The 12071-nt window shown below is 36.5% G+C and overlaps 1 protein-coding gene across 8 annotated transcripts in view; it reads left to right on the forward strand.

Annotated features, from left to right (window-relative positions):
• Window positions 1-12071, forward strand: part of TANC2 (tetratricopeptide repeat, ankyrin repeat and coiled-coil containing 2) — a 363890-nt gene that overhangs the window by 68542 nt on the left and 283277 nt on the right. Inside the window, exon 1 of one of the 8 annotated variants that reach the window (XM_027517578.1) lies at window positions 6623-6723. The exons of the other annotated variants lie outside the window; for them this stretch is intronic. The gene's annotated coding sequence lies outside the window, so the exon portion shown is untranslated. Of the gene's footprint in view, window positions 1-6622; window positions 6724-12071 lie in introns of those variants that run through there. 8 annotated transcript variants of the gene reach the window in all.

Consider the following 12071-nt stretch of genomic DNA (forward strand, 5'->3'; position numbering starts at 1 on the left):
CATAACCTTTTTTATACCAGTTCATGGACTTGCAATAGATATTCTTAAGATTCATTTACTAATTAAGGTTTGGCTCTGAGGCTAGGGAGAAGATCAGCCAGCCTCATTTGAAAAATAATAATAAAAATCAGGATTTTATTAGTATAAAAGAAGGTAGATAACCAGCGGAGCCTACCACTTTGATTTACTGATGTAGTAAATTTGTTTGTTTGTTACTGATGTACAGATTTTTTTTTTTAATTAGTGGTGTTTCCCATGCCAAGAGTTAGAAAGCAAGCTCGTATTTGCCCCCAAATAGGAAAGACACGACCTCTTTACATTTGTCAATAATGCTGATATTTTGCTATGAATTTTCAGGTGATACAGAGCTGCTGTAGTGTGATTCAGTCTCTTTGAGGTTTACCCACTTTGAAAATCTTTAAAGACTTGGTTTCTGATCTGCAAAGCTGAGGATTGGGTCCTAAACCATAGGATTTTACTCCTAACCATAGGACAGAGACTTTGCCTGGTAAACAAACCTGCCAGTCATCTCAGAAGACAGATTTCTGTGATTGTTCCTGGTCAGGGGAATTCTTTTTGTGTCTATAAGGGACCAGGTTTTCAAAAACAAATATTTGGAATAGATTTGTCTGCTTTTTTTTTAGTCAGATAACCACACACACACACACACTTGTAGGAACTTGCCTGCTTGAGAAGGGGAATGTTCAGTGGGAGAAAGACATTATTGAAATAAAAAAAAATTTTTTTTTTTCCCCAAAATAATGCCTAGGTTTACTCTAAAATTTTACATTTTAACAACCTCATTCTGTTACTGCTGATATTTTTCATATCAGCCATTTCTTTACTCAGAATTTTGTGTTATCTTGCCATTCTTTGTTCCCATCTTAAAGACTGATAGTCCAACTGCTAGTAAATCTCTATCCTGTTAACCTTCCAATTGCTTCATACTCTGAGGCTCCAGTACTATCAGATACTATTTAAATGCTGCTTTCCCTCCTCCCTCTGTGTGTTCTGTCTTTTCATCCCTGATTATACAGTGAGTACCTACTATGGGCCAGGTAAAGTCCTGAGGGGTGCAGTTTATTTACAGCTGTACGACATAGATCCTGTTAGATTTGATTATATGGTACAAGTAATTCAATATGATTATAATACAAGAAGTATTATGATAAAGTTCTACACAGGATACTGTTGGAGTATAGAGTAAGGACTCCATCTGAGACTGGGAAATAGAACAGTTCTTGGAGGAGGTAGTGGCTCTCATTGAACCTAAATGATAGTTAGCCATTCTGAGAAATGGAGAAAGGTAAGTTTCAGGCAGAAGATACAGCAAATATAAAGCCATGAAGTTGTGAGAGAGCTTGACAATTAGTAGATGGAATGAGGATTGCTAAAGGGTAGTTCCAGAAAGGGGGTGTGTGTGATGGTGGGCAGGCAAAATAATACATCATCTTTAGGAGTAATTGTAACGGCAACCAAGTGAGAGTGATCAGAACCTAAAATAAGAGGGTGGCAGTGAGCACGGAGAGATGTCAGGAAAGGATCAACTGAACTTGATTGATTGGGTGTGGGTCCAGTGAAGTAAGAGCCATGGCTTTATTCATTCACTCAACAGAATACTGACTGAACACTTGTTGTGTGCTAGGCACGGTTAGAGCTGATGGAGGTACAAGTAGTGCTATAGATCAAGTTACTGTCCTAGTTACAGTTCAGTCTCTCAGTCGTGTCCAACTCTTTGGGACCCCATGGACTGCAGCACGCCAGGCCTCCCTGTCCATCACCACCTCCCGGAGTTTATTCAAATTCATGTCCATTGAGTCGGTGATGCCATCCAACTATCTCATCCTCTGTCATCCCCTTCTCCTCCCACCTTTAATCTTTCCCAGCATCAGGGTCTTTTCAAATGAGTCAGTTCTTCACATCAGGTAGCCAAAGTATTGGAGTTTCAACTTCAGCATCAGTTCTTCCAATGAATATTCAGGACTGATTTCCTTTAGGATGGACTGGTTGGATCTCCTTGCAGTCCATGGGACTCTAAAAGAGTCTTCTCCAACATCACAGTTCCAAACCATCAATTCTTTGTTGCTCAGCTTTCTTTATAGTCCAACTCTCGCATCCATACATGACCACTGGAAAAACCATGGCTTTGACTAGATGGACCTTTGTTGGCAAAGAAATGTCTCTGCTTTTTAATATGCCTAGTTATGTAGTAACTCACAGGATTGATTCAAGGGTGACACCTTGTTCTGGCTTGGGTGCCTGGGTGTACTGTGGTTGCCATTCACTTGAGGTTTGAGGGGAATATAATGAAATCAGTCTTAGGACAGTAAGTTTGAGGGGATGATGGGATATCTGGGGGAAGTTAGATATTTGGGTTAGGCTTCCGGAGGAGAGGGCAGAGTAAGCGATTTTAGAACTGTATAATAGTGATTGAAGTTTTAAAAACTATCATAAGGTAAAATTTACTTGGGAGGTGTGCGTATGACATTCACATTCAATTAGTTTTAATACACACATTGATGTATGTAGCTGCTGCTGCTGCTAAGTCGCCTCAGTTGTGTCCGACTCTGTGTAACCCCAGAGATGGCAGCCAACCAGGCTCCCCCATCCCTGAGATTCTCCAGGCAAGAACACTGAAGTGGGTTGTCATTTCCTTCTCCAATGCATGAAGGTGAAAAGTGAAAGTGAAATCACTCAGTCATGTCTGACTCTTCACGACCCATGGACTGCAGCCTACCAGGCTCCTCTGTCCATGGGATTTTCCAGGCAAGAGTACTGGAGTGGGGTGCCATTGCCTTCTCTGATGTAGCTGCCACCACACAATCAGTGTACATGATGGTACAGATTCTGTTATGATATCCCTTTCCACTCATAACCTTCCCCCACCACTAGTCCTAGAAACCAGTGCACTATTTATTCTCTATCTCTGTAGTTTTTAAAATTTTTTCAAAGAATGTCATTTAATGGAAAATGGAATAATACAGCTTTTTTAAGACTGGCTCCTTTCGTTCAGCATAATGCCTTTGAGATTCATCCAAGTTGGTCCTGCACCATTGTTCTTTTTTATTGCCATTGTATAGATATAAGACAGTTTGTTTATTCATTCACATTGTTTATTCATTCACCCACTGAAGAACATTTGGATTGTTTCCCATTTTGGGGCAATTATGAATAGAGCCACTATAAACATTCATAGACAGGTTTTTGTGTGATCATAAGTTTTTATTTCTCTAGGGTCAGTGCCTAGGAGTAAGGCTGTTGGATTTTATGGTAAGATTATGTTTAACTTTATAAGAAACTGCCACGCTGTTTTTCAGAATGACTGTACCATGTTCATTCCCAGCAGCTGTGTGTGACGGTTCCAGTTGTTTCACGTCCTTGCGCGCACTTGATATTGTCAATATACATATTTTTCATTTTAGCCACTCTATTAAAATGTGTACTGGTATCTCATTGTGATTTTAATGTTCTCTAATGGTGAATGGTGTGGAACATCTTTTCATGTGCTTATTTTGCTTTTTGTATATCCTCTATGGTGAAGCGTCTGTTTAGATCTTTTGTCTAGTTTTTAATTAGGTTGTTTGTTTTCTTACTATTGAGTTTTGAGAGTTCATTGCGTATTCTAGATATAGGTCCTTTTTGGGATATGTGAATTGCTTGTTTTGTTTTTCTCATAATGGTGATTTTTGCAGAACAAAGTTTTAATTTTGATGAAGTTTAATTTTTTTTTAAAATGGATCCTGGTTTTGGTGTGTGTGTGTGTGTGCACACGCTGTCTTTCAGTTGTGTCCAACTCTTCGCAGCTGCATGGACTGTAGCCCACCAGGTTCTTCTGCCCATGGAATTTTTCAAGCAAGAATGCTGGTGTGGAGTGTGTTACCATTTCCTTCTCCAGGGTTCTTCCCCACCCAGGGATTGAACCTGCGTCTCCTGCATTGGCAGGTGGATTCTTTACCACCGAACCACCAGGGAAGCCCCCAGGCGTTTGGTATCAGCTAAAAACTCTGCCCAACCTAGCCATAAAGATTTCTCTTACTTTTTTTCCTTAGAACTCCTAAGTCTTTTTATATTATGTCTGAGGTAAAAGTTGATGTGTATGTTTGTTTTTGTTGCATCCGCATGTGCAGTTGTTCCAGCACCATTGTTGAAAAGGCTATATCTTTTTTGCTCTAATTGCTTTTACACCATTGTCACCAATCAGTTGACCATACTTGCTTGGGTCTGTTCTGTTCTGCCGATCTGTTTCTATCAGTTTACCAATACCACACTGTCTTGATTACTGTAGCTTTATAGTAAGTCTTAATACAGAGTACCGTGATTCTTACCACTTTGTTGTTTTTTCATACTTGTTTTAGATATTTTAGATCCTTTATCTTTCTATATACGTTTTAGAAATGTATGAAAGATGTAACAATCTATGAAAACATCCTTCTGGGATATTTGTTAGAATTGCATTAAATCTGTGGAATTGGAGTAGAATTGAAATCTTTCCATGTGGGATCTTCCAGTCCATGAACATATGTTTTTCATTTATTTAGGTCTTATTTGATGTCTTTCATCAGCACTTTGTAGTTCTAGCATACAGATCTTGTATTTGTTTTGTTAGCTTTGTAACTATTTCTTTTCTTTTAACAATTGTATGCTTGAAGTTTTGGTTTCTAATTGTACATTGCTAAATATATAAAAGTATAAATGAATAACTTAAAAATATTATTTTTTTTCACATTGTGCTGTGACCTTGCTAAACTTAATTCTTAATTGTAAGAGGCTTTTTGGGAGAGGGGATTGTTTGCTTTGGATAGATTTGTTTGAATTCTTTAAGTGTAAAATAATGTCTTTTGAGAACAGGGATAGTTTTATTTCTTCCTTTCCAGTCTGTATGCACTGATGAGTACTTCTAGTCTGATGATGGCTAAGAGTAGTGAGAGGGTGTCCTTGCCTTGGTCATGATCTTTGGGGTTTACCACTAAGTATGATGTAGGTTTTTTGTAGATATTCTTTATCCAGCTGAGGAAATTTCCCTCTACTCCTAGTTTTCTGGGTTTTTTTTTTTTTTTTTTATCATGAATAGATGTGAAATTTGTTAAATGCTCTTTCTACATCAAGTGATGTGATTAAATGATTTTTCTTTGAATCATTAATATTACGTGCGTGATTTGTTTTTGTTGTTCGGTCTCTAACTCATGTCCAGCTCTTTTTGACCCCATGGACCATAGCCTGCCAGGTTCCTCTGTCATGGGATTTCCCAGGCAAGAATACTAGAGTGGTTGCCATTTCCTTCTCTGGGGGATCTGCCCCACTCAGGGATTGAACCTGAGTCTCCTGTATTGGCAGGTGGATTCTTCACCACCGAGCCACCTAGGAGGCCCACGTTGAGAGTGATTTCCAAATGTTAACTAGCTTATTAGCATTCTCAGGATAAATCCCTCTTGGTGTATGTGGTTGTTGTTGTTGTTTTAAATACATTACTGGATTTGATTTGCTAATACTTTGTGGAGGATATCTGTTTTTATATTCACGAGAGATGTCGGTCTATAGTTTTTTGTAATACCGGCTTTGATATCACAGTGATTTTGTCTTCATAAAATGAGTTGGGGATTTCCCTTTACTCCTGTTTTCTGGAAGAAATTATGTAGAATTGTTGTTTCTTTAAATGTTTGTGAATGTAGAATTCACCTGTGAAACCATCTGGGCCTGGATATTCTTTTTGTAAAGGTTTTTTAATCACAAACTTTATTTAATAGTTATAGGGATATTCAGGTTACTATTTAATCTTGGGTGAGTCTCAGTAGTTATTAATTATTTATTAAAAGATGTGTTCAGAAATCCAAGTTTTGCTACTGACCAGCTATGTGACCTTGGGAAAGGTACTTTAAGCATTACTTAATTTGTTCATCTGAGAAATTAAAAGCGTTAGATTTGTCTTCTTTAGGTTTCTCTCAGTTTTCAAATTCTGTAATTCTGGTAGAATGAGAATGTGTATGTTTGAAGTTTATGTGAAAGAATTGTGAGCCTCTGTTTTTTGTTTCATCTGTCAGTGTTTGAACAATGGTTTACTTAGATTCACTTTGCCTTTTAACAGAGAAGTTCTGTATTTTCTTCTTATCAGTGGATTATTTGTTGATGAAAAGTTATGGTTAGAGGCAGGCCTTTTTATGTACTTATTCATGACATACTTAAATGGTATGTGAAAAATTACTTTTATAAGCTATTTATATAAGAAGATGTGAGACATATCACATTACTTTCTAATGTTATACTTTCTTGAAAAAACTATTAAAAAATTTTTAAATGTTAGAAATATTTCGGTGATTATTCTTCTGAATCTTCATAATTTGGTAATTATTCTCCTGATTTAAAAAGCCACTCTTTTTTGGTGACTTAATAAAGTCTATGTAGGTATTTTCTGTGAAATTCATTTTCAGAAGATGCGTACTGCTGTTTGAATCCTGTACATTTATTGGGTTAAAAGAAAGTGAAAGCATACAGATCTGCTGCTGAAGGAAACATGAAGTTGCAGGCTGCAGCTGGAGGATTTTACGTAGGCACCTGTGGGTTTGAGTGCGTTCAATATACAGACTGCAGTAGGAGGCTGGCACTGCCTCTGCTGGCTCCACTACACTCCTTCACTGCTGTTCTGCCGATTTCTCCACTGTCCAGAAGACAAAATGGTGCAGCACGTAGAGGGCATGGGGAAAAAACAATCATCAATATGATCCAAAGGTGGGTTTGCTACACGGAATGGCAGAGAAAATTACTTAACAAGATGAAAAGCTTAGATATAGTTCAGTATGTCAGATATCCTTGGCTGTTTTAATATTTGATTATGGCCACTTAAGAATAAAAATGTATAGTTCTGAAATCTGCATGCCCTCTCTCTATAGAGGTTTCAGGTATATTGCATGTGTAGCATTGATAAATGCATGCCTGGCAGCTTATAAACAGATTTATATTTGTACTAAATATGTATAATGTGTATATAGAGAAATAGATGTACATGAATACATGAAGGTTTTTTTTAAGCACTAGTTTTTTTTTTAAAAGTAAACACTTAGAGGTTTTTTATTTTCTGTTGCACATTTGTCGCAGCTCCTGGTATTGTTCTTTCCTTATATTGTTCATTTTTATAATAGTAGAGAGCATTAGTAGAGCATTCTCTGGTGAGATGGAAAATAAGTAGAATGAACACTGGAGTTGGCACTTAATATTTTATTGATGAGTGTGATGCAGTGTGAGTTCGCATTGCACATAGTCATGATTTAAATGATTACCTCTTTTAGGAAAGCAAAATGTTAGTAAGAACGGCCATGTTTTAGACAGTGAGTATAAAATAAGGAGAGGAAGTAGGACAAGTAAAATTTCTCTGTCCTTGGTTTCTTGAGCAACGCTCAGCATTGACTCAAGGCACTGTCATTTCAGAAGTACAGTATAGAAACAATTGAACATCAAGCACAAAAAAAAACCATGGAGGTTTAGTTTCCCACCCACTCCCGGAAGCACTTATGTACTCATACATTTTGGGTGTCGGTGACTGCATGTTACTGAGGAGCTGTCCAGTTGAGACAAGATATATTTACTTAAGCCACACCCAACAGACTCAGCTTTTTTATGCATTCGGTCACTATTTTAATCCTGTGCTAATTTGTAAGCATCATATGTGGGATGCCTTTAAGTTGTAAAAAGAAAGAAAAGACTAGATTCACAGGTTCCAGCCGAATCTGTTCTGAATATCTGAGTTGTTATATTAATAGCACAGAAGAGCAGTGTTTTAAGTTATGCAGCGTGATCTCTAGCAGGGAGAGAGAGAATAGGAATATTGGTGTGGTTCCAGTATAAGTGTACTGCAAGTATTCTGATCATATAGGTAACAGTGCTGCTGGTAGACGGTTTTTTGGTTGCTGTTTTGGGTGTTTAATTGGGCTATGACATTTAGAGTTTGGATTCTCTTGTTTGAGAAAATATTTAAGTAGGAAATACTTAATTTTTCTGTGCTTTAAAAAATTAGTGAAGATTAAGCCTGGGTTTAAAAATCTATGTTTTATTCTATACTAAGGTCATGTTGTATGTTTTAAGAATTGACAGCTGTATGGCTGGTGCTGTGTTGAATTACCTCACCCACTTTACTGTAGACAGAAATAAGGAGGGGATCAGTATTGATCTTATTAGTCTGCAGAGGGCTCATATTTTATATTTTCAAAAACTCTTTCTTTTAGACAAAGCAAGCTCACGCTATCTTCTCCTCCCAAAAGAAATATAACCTTCTCATCTGTACTATATTCCTTTGATTTTATAGAATGACACAGAATAATAATATGGGGTTTTTATGTGCCAACTTTAGTGACAATAGATAACTAACTATAGATGGAAATACACTATATTATTAGGATGTTTCATGTATCTAAGATGTTATATAACCCTGATGGAATGTTGCAGATGAAACAAAGAAATCTGATTGGTTCCTCACAAGACACAGCAGCCTTGAAATCCATTCTAACCAGAGGTTTCTACAGCAGCCTGGATGGTTAGTTAGCATCACAGTAAAAACAGAAAAATGCCTTGGAGACAGGGAGGGGTTTGGAAGAGAAAATGAAGTTCTTAAAAGCACTTTGGTAATCCTTATCCTTGAGCATTATATTTTCTTGCAGGGTTTTTTCCCTCTTCAGACTCTTTGTTGTTGTTTATTGTTACTTAAAGGAAGTGTTGTATTCTATTAAGTTAACAAACTTTCTAGATAGTATTATTTAATGAGCTAGAAGAGCCTCTTAAAAGAGTGTTATGCTAAGTGATGAAATGGGTTAATGAATAATATAATTTCAAAACATTTATTAAATATAGGTGAGTGGGACTTACTGGGGGAAGAGGAAGGATGGTATAGAAAAGAGTTCTGAAGAACAGCAAACTGGTAGAAACTCTTTGGTCCTACCCTTTCCCATCATATTAAAATTGCTTTAGATAATTTGTCATCTAAGACTTTAGTGATATTTGGTGAGGGCACGTTAATATTGACATTCAAACAGCAGGCTATTGCAAGTCAAAACAGGTGAAGAATTGTTTGCTGTCTGCTGGCTACTAGAAACACCCTTGAGATGTGAGAACAATATATGTTAGCTTTTACGTATTTATTATTCTTGGCTAGGTGGCCTGCTGGAATATAGTTATAAATTATAGCACCAAATATCCAACCCCTTTATCCTTTAAAAAAACATGTAAAATACACTTGTAGTTTATTCTATTAAAATTTGAAAAGTCTTATATTTAAACAGTGATAGGTCAACTTCACTTATAGAACCTGGGAGAAGGAAAAATTACTGTGTGCAGGAATAAGCATTTATATTAAGAAAATAATGATTACTTTCAATTATTATACTGAAAAGAAGAAGCATGTTTAAAGAGTTTATCTAATGTATCATGTCTAATGTATAATTTTATTCTGATATAAGCCACCATATCTTTTAGTTCCATTTCTGTGCTTATTTTGTAAATTATCCGATATGCTAATAGAGTCAGGCTGATGGCAGCTGGCTGCTAGTGTTACAAGCTGAAAACAAAATGGCTGGAAGGATTAGCACTGTAAATTTTCAATAGAGAGCTGGATGCAATTAAGATATCTTTTGTTGAAGGAGAATGTTGCAAAGTAAGATGATGAGGGAATAACTAGATGCTTTTGACAATAAAGAAACATCATTTTATTAAAGAAAATGTACAAATACTCTTAAATAATAAAAACCAAACGGTTTCACGCTAAAGAGAATAATTCGTTTTCAACTAAGCAATAAAAAAATTCTTGTTAATATTCATTCAACCATCTTTGTCTTTATAGTTCTAAGATTCAGGTAGTTTCTTCGAGTATTATTTATGATTTCACAGTAACAGTGTAGTTAAGAATAAAAGAAATTAAAAAATGAAAACATCCTTAGAACAGAGGGAAATTTAGAGATAAGTTTCTAGAAGTTTTATTTCTTTGTGAATCTTTCAGATTAGCATTAGATTTGTTTATTTATGAATTTTTTAGATGAGAACCTTTCAAGAGGATAAAAGAAATAGAATAACGTACAAATTTAGAGATAAGAGTGAAAATATAGTTTAGAAAATGACAACGTCCATAGATTTGTATATTAGTAACGATTTTTTTATGTGTAATAAGAAGCCTTTTCCATTGATTTTTAGCAATTGTTGAAAGATTAAATGACATTAAAATTATTGATGGCTTCGGATGGATTGAGAATTAGATTCAGAAATTGTTAATTACTTAGGGTAGAGAGAGCACATTAGGTCACATGCCTGTCTTTCGGTGTAGATGGCTATTTACTGTAATTGAGCAAAAACGTAAATTTCTCATTTCCACTTCTCTAGCACATAGTACACTGTCCCAGCACTTAGTGGGTACCTAGTATGATGAATGAATAATAACAGCAAACACATACACACACACACACACACAACACATACATAAATACAAAAAAAACACAAAAGACACACATACATACATACATAAATACACAGTTATATTCATTTAATTTTCACAACCTTATGGGATAAAGTCTATTATTTTATTTTACTCATTGAGTAGCAGCAGAGATAAAGAAATAGAGACAGAGAAGAAGTTAAATGACTTGACCAAAGTCACACAGTAAATGTTGGAGCCAGGATTTGTAGTTATGTGGTCCCAAACTCTTTGATCATATCTTCCTTCAGTAATTGAAGATTAAGATACACTAATACTCAACAGTATCCTTAGCCCTCAGGAACATATACTGTGACACACACTTTGTCAGAAACTACAGAGCAGAGAAAAAACCTTTCTGCTACATCTCTTTCAAAATTGCTCTGATATTTTGTTTTCTAAAATGCTTTTCTATCACTTAGCTATCGCTGATGGTCCATTATCAGCTAATGCAGATGTCAGTTCTAAAAGCTATTTAAAAGTCAGAGCAAGTGTAGTCAGGAAGCAGTTGGAAAACACATGAAGCTTTCTACACTCCCCAAAATGACTGCCAACATCTAATCAATCAGTCATCAAGTCCCGCTGATGAAAACTTATGAATATTTCTCAACTTTGTCTTCTCTTTTCCTCTGCCATTCTCACATCTTTATATAGGATTTCCTCTTTTCTCACTTAAATCATTAGGTTGGTGCAAATGTAATTGCGGTTTTGGACCATGAATTTTAAATCATTGTAGCTAGGCTCAAACACATCTTTATAAATCAAAGTAGGAACCATTACACTTGATACATTTTTTGCCAGTGAGAAGTAAGTTTGTTTATTCCTATAGCATAAAAATCTGTGCTTCAGGACTTGATGAACTCTTGGAAAGCATTTTCTGCCTCCATCTGGTTGTGGAAGCGTTTTCCCTGCAAAAAGTTATCAAAAAGCTTGAAGAAGTGGTAGTTGGTTGGCAAGAGGTCAGGTGAATATGGCAGATGAGGCACAATGTCATAGCCCAATTCGTTCAACTTCTGAAGCTTTGTGTGGTTGGGTGTTGTCATGAAAAAGAACTGGGCCCTCTCTGTTGACCAGTGCTGGCTGTAAGCATTGTGGTGTTTTGGTGTGCCTCATCAATTTGCTAGCACACTTCTCAGATTCACTAGCATTCAGAAAGCTGTAGTGGATCAGACATGCAGCAGGCCACCAAATAGTGACCTTGACCTTTTTTTTGGTGCAAGTTTGTCTTTGGGAAGTGCTTTGGAGCTTCTTCTTGGTTCAGCCACTGAGCTGGTTGTCACCGGTTGTCATGAAAAATCCACTTTTTGTCCTATGTCACAGTCCATTCGAGAAATGGTTTGTTGTTCTTATGTAGAATAAGAGAAGGCACACTTCAAAATGATGATGTTTTTGATTTTCAGTCAGCTCATGGGGCACCCACTTACCAAGCTTTCTCACCTTTCCAGTTTGCTTCAAATGCCCAATGACCATAGAATGGTCAAGGCTGAGTTCTTTGGCAGCTTCTTGTGTATTTGTAAAAGGATCAGCTTTGAATGATGACTCTGAGTTGTTGTTGTCACCTTCTGATGGCCAGCCACTGTACTGCTCATCTTCAAAGCTCTTGTCTCCTCCTTGAACCACCCCTGCA

This window comes from Bos indicus x Bos taurus, chromosome 19 (genome assembly GCF_003369695.1).
Source record: "Bos indicus x Bos taurus breed Angus x Brahman F1 hybrid chromosome 19, Bos_hybrid_MaternalHap_v2.0, whole genome shotgun sequence".
In the NCBI taxonomy this organism is placed as follows: Eukaryota; Metazoa; Chordata; class Mammalia; order Artiodactyla; family Bovidae; genus Bos; species Bos indicus x Bos taurus.